The sequence below is a fragment of the Lineus longissimus genome, chromosome 3 (genome assembly GCF_910592395.1).
Source record: "Lineus longissimus chromosome 3, tnLinLong1.2, whole genome shotgun sequence".
NCBI classification, from domain to species: Eukaryota; Metazoa; Nemertea; class Pilidiophora; order Heteronemertea; family Lineidae; genus Lineus; species Lineus longissimus.
Window position 1 is genome coordinate 17,157,724 of NC_088310.1, and position 5,761 is coordinate 17,163,484.

The window sequence follows — 5,761 nt, forward strand, 5'->3', positions numbered from 1 at the left end:
TTATGTTGTAGAATGTACAAGGTATTCCTGCAAATGTCAAACTGACGCTAATGACATTCTGAATTTCAGTGTTAAGATGTATGGTTAAATCATGTGATTTCTGTTCTGGGTAGTCACTGGAATTAATGTACACCACGGTTTTCATTTACTTCACATAAATTTTAATTTAATGAACTTAAATTCTACTTGTTTATGTTTCTGGGTAAAATACCTTGATCGTAAAAGTATTCCAATGTTACATTACTGACTGCTACAATTCCGCCAAGTTTAAGAATCTCTTCTAAGTTTGCCTGACTTGGCGGCCAATGGCAATTCTCAAGAATCTCTTAAGTAAATATGAGTAACCAATTGTTGCCGTTGACAATAACACACTTTGGTACAGTGTATTGATGATTTCCTTCTTTCCTGGTGTTTCCATTTATTTAGAATGAAATCTATTGATTCCTATTGACTGTAAAATGATCTTAATGTTGCAGTCAAACGATCTTAATGTTGCAGTCAAACGATCTTAATGTTGCAAGGAAACAATCTGTGAATTTTGAATGTTAACTTGAGCATCAGAAACCACAAATATGTGCATTTTGTCTGGCCCCTTTCCAGATTCTTTTGTTATCGACAATTGAATACCATCTTTAGTGTTTTGAAGCTTTTTGCCCGATCCGTGTAATCTATTGTCTTCTGTAGTTTTCAGGTCTAACCAAAGACCGTAGCTATTCGAGTCTCCATAGTACTTTTTCATAGACATGTTGCAGTCATAAGTTTTCTTTAAGTCTTCGGTCATGAAGTGTTTCTTGATCTCCTCCCATTGATCTAGCATTCTCATTCCTTCTGGAAACACCTGATTAGCAACTTCTTCGATGGTTATTTGAACTTTTGTGATGTTAGGATTTTCAAACTTTTCAGAATCTCTTGAACCATCAGTGTAATCAGAGATGAAGAGAAGTAATAGTCCTGTTATTGACATTCGAGGAAAATTGATGTTCTCGTTGATCAGCGTTTCATTGGCCGTTACGTTGACAGTTTTGAAGTGATCTACCCAGTCATAATAGATGGAGAAACCTGAATTGTACTTGTTTGTTAGCGTATTGGCTAATCCCTTGTTAGTTACAGTGTCATATTCAAAACTGATATTTTCAAGTTTGTAATTCATGTTTGCAGTTGTGCTGGTAACGATGATCTCCTCCTTTGGCGCTAACGTAATCTCGATGATCACATCCTCTTGAATTGGAAACTTGTAAAATGGAGCATAGTTGAAAAATAGTTCAAAATCTAACGGTATCTTGTACTTGGTTCCAAACACTTTCTTCAGTGTTTTCTCATCGCTGGTTTCGCCGGTAACGTCGGCTTCTGCCACACCTGATCTCAACTTTCTAAGATTTTCTGATTGAATACCTTGAAAAACCCTGTTGTTCTTTCCGCCTGTGTTAACCACAGATCTTTAAAAGTCGAATAATGACTGTATTCATTGAGATCAAATATCTGTTCCGTTCCCCACTTAATTACTATCTTGGATAACAGGTTTCTGCTGAGATTGTTAACCACGCTGTTCTTTGAATCACCAGAAATGGTGACATCAGCTGACAGAAAAAGAGATCTGGGTACAAAGAACGTATTTTCTCTTAAAGCAGGTATTCTAATGTACAATGTTTCTTTTGGATTAGCAGAAGACGGATTGTGTGTAATGATGTGATGATTTCTCTCGGCCTTTAATCCTAGTGGATCTTATGACTCCTTTCAGTGTTGAGCAGTACTCCAGTTGTCATTCTTTTTAATTTACATGAAATTGATTTAATTTTACTTGAAAAATCAATCATTGATTTGACTTGAAAAATCAATCATTAATCTGATCATTAATCTGATCATTAATCTGATCATTAATCTGATCATTTCATCTATGACTTAACAGCTTTAACACCTTCTATTAAACCATAAATTATGGAGCTAACAACAACAGTCACTAGAATGACTAGATGTTCGGTCATGAACCCAACAACTGCACCAACTGTTTTCAGGAGAAATGAGACAATAGAACCGATGATAGAACCGATAAGTCCCGGTAAAGCCGCAGCTGATTTCTTGGCCAGTTCTTTTAGCCATTCAGCAAACTTCTTTAGTCCTTCTTTCACTTTATCTGGAATTGATGGTGGTTTATCCGGATTTGGTGGCGTAGGAGTTGGTGGTACAGATTTCAAAGCATTACTGATACCAAGACCTAAAGTGGTCAGTATCATAGTCACTGCAGTGACTATTGCAGCAATTGTAAGGCCTTCAACCTTAAAAAGTAACTTGATTCTGTCCTTGAGTGGAATCTTTGAATCTGGTCTTTTAACAAAATCTGTCCAAATTCTCTTCCATCTTTTAATTTGTGATTCATACTCATTGTTAAGATAATCTAAGCTTCTTTTCTCTCTGTCCAAGACATCCTTAATTTCTTGTTTCTTAACAGGATCTGTTTCTTGGTCATGTTGTTCATCAAGGAGTGAAATCCTACTGATGAGTCTTGCTCTTGTTTCAGCCATCTTTTTCTCATTCAATCTTACTGTTCTAATTTCTCTAGCTTCTTTCTCACCAAATTCTTCCACTAGTTCTTGATCAGTTGCTCCCATAAATGTTTCCATTAGTGTTTGTTTCATCGTATCTTCATCTAAACTTCCATCTTCACTATCAATTACGTCAGTAATTTGTGAATCAAAATCTGTTATCTGTATTGTCGGTATATTGATTCGTGTTCTTGACGGTGACAGCGGACGTAAGTCATGAACAATTTCCTGCATTCGATATTCTTCTTTTGGTGTTGACGTTTTATCATCACCGCTTAGATGATTAAAGAAGGTGGCTGCTTCTCTGCTCTCTTGTTCTTTCTTTTCATCTGCAGCTTTTTGTTCTTGTGTTTGTTTGGCAATAAGTCCTGTGTTTTCAAAATAAATATTTATGTAATTTAATTTCCTCATTACTGATTTACCACCAGGAGATTTTGCTATTGTAGAATTGGCTAAAAGACTACCCGTTTTATCTGTTATTCTAACCCAAACTAGTTCTCCTTCATTGTGTCCTATCATGTAGAGAGTTTCATTTGTTATTACTTTTAAGAGCTCAGTACCAGAAATTACAATATCACGACTAAAGTAATTAATGAACGTATCATTGACATATTCATAGACTTCTCCTGCTGTAAAACAAATTTGGAAATATTCACTAAATTTCCGGGAGTAAATTTAATCTTTTTGTCCTTTATAAAATCTTTAGATCTAATCACTTTCAATCTATTATCTTTGGCAACTTTTGCATCCTCTGTATTGTATCTTTCATTAAAAATATCTCTCATTTTTTCAGTTTCCTTCTCAATTCTTTCAATCCAATATGTTTCATCAACAGGGTAATTAACACGTGTATTTTGAAATGTATCATCGAAAGTTAGATTTTGAGTAGGTTCATAATCAATCCTATTCATTAAATGCTCAAAATCCTTGTCACTAATTGACTTGTATGTTGTGTCATCATCATTAATTTGGTTACTGAATGATGTTTCAGCAGTTCCACTGTTTGCTTCTGAAATGCGATAATTGTCTAAGCCCTCCATTGGGATATCTTCTCCTCCTTCAGCCATTTACTTTACAGTAATAAGAATTAAACTGCCAACAACAGCATAGAGTAAAAAACTTGATTGTTTCATGGGTATCATCAGATTTACTGGTTTCATCAGGCCTACCGGTTGCGTCAGTCTTACTTGTTACAGCAGTCTTACTGGTCACAGCAGTTTTACTTGACACATCAGTCTTCACATCTTTTGGTGTAGTGATATTAGCCTTAACCCTTATCTTCTTAGCAGTTTGACCTTGCATCAATGGAGGAGGGATAGTCTTTTCATTGTTTATGTCATTCTTACCAGGCTTCAAGTGTTTAGTTGCTATCAGGATATCGTTGTTGTAATTCTCGATCTTACCGATCTTGAGTACCATGTCAGACCCTATGATGTACAGGCCTGGGGCAATTACATAGTCTAATCGTGTGTGAGTGTCCGACAGTGCTTTCTGGTATCTAGCAATTGAGGTAGGGATATCCACATGCTGTTCAATTGAATCACTTAGCAGTTTGATGAATTCCTTATGTGCGTCTAACTCTATTCCTGGTTGTCCAGTAATCGGGGTTCTAGTGAGGGCCTGTGATCCCAGTATACAGTAAACATATGTTCTGATGGAATCATTCAATCTTTCTATCCCTGGATTCGAGAAACCTGAGGACTTAAGAGTCATGAATTGTTGGTATGTTTGACATGGTTTCTGTTCTATCACATCAAATACATTCTTGTGTCTCCTGACATGATCCTTGATGAAGATATCCGAGCACTTAAAATTAGACATCCCAGCTTCCCAATCAGATTTAAACATCGAGGGCATTCTATTCTCGTGAACTTGCATTAAGAAGAAATTGATTTTCGAATCATTGATGTGGTAGCCAGGATCAGTTATGTTTGGGTTGTAATCCGGTACACTCCAGGAAGTCCATCCGTAATTACTTTCAAACACTGAAAAATCATACTCGTTTTTTAAGCCAAATTCGCTTAGTAACTCGCCTAGTTTCCTACGGTTAATGTTATTATTTGTTTCGTTGAAATTGCTTTCTCCCAAAATGGGGATATCAAGGTTCTTCATAATTTTTCTGATTTGATAGTAAGTGTGAAACCTGTAAAATGATCTGATCATTTGATTGCTGCTGTTCAGGTGCTCGAGTGAAATGCCACATCCAGTTGTCGCGAACCAGACGGCCATGTTAAACTGATTCTGGTAGAACTTCAGTGGATTTTTTTCAAGTCTAAGACAATCATCTCTGTTTTTCAATTTTAAAAACCCTGGCGTGATATCACTTTCTTGTACTTTGAAAAATCTGTTAGCAGTAACATAGGCATCAAAGCGATAAAAGTCAAATGTAATGTTATCCTTATGCTTAGTTGCCAATGGGTAATACATTTATTTTACTGGATTACTTGAATTTTGGTTAGGTAAAAAGTTAGCAGATGGCAGCACTGTCGCAATTACAAGTTAAGACTAGTCAAGGTCTAGTACTGTTAAATAGGCCTAACTGCTGTTGATCCAAGGATTGATTCAATAGCCGAGTGGATAAAGTATGGAGCTTCAACACCTGAGGTTATGTATTGGCGTGGGTTCGTTTCCCGGTGACGGCAACATATGTGGAATAGTCTTTATTTGTGGCCAATAGAGTGGCCGAAAAACTTATCCCACCGGGATAGGTTTTTATCCCACTGGGATAAGTAAGTAATAGGGAAACGCATGTAGGTTTTACCCATGTTACGTATTTGGTAGGTTTTGGCATGATTACGAAGTTTTTTTTTTCTAATTTCCATCAATGATGATGACATCAGCTTACCCCCTGTGTTTACAGAAATTATCCATGTTGGGTTTTTGGTAGTGTTTGTAGTGTAAACTTAGTTTTCTTGCCAAATTTCCATGAATAATGATGAAAGGTGAAGTTTTTTTCCCAAATTTCCAGAAAAGTCGTAGGTAAGTCGTACATGCGTTTCCCTATTACTCAAGTGGCAGAAGAACACAATGTGTCATTATTGGATACAGTCCAAGGACTCTCCTAACAGCTTTTCTCCATGTGCAATATAGATATCGTTTATGGATCGATCACCAATGTTCCGGAGAACGGCGCCATAAAAGGAATGTACAATATGAATGAATAGTCTCAAACTGCAATAATATTAAAATCGAGAAATGAGCACGTTCACCTTACGATTGAA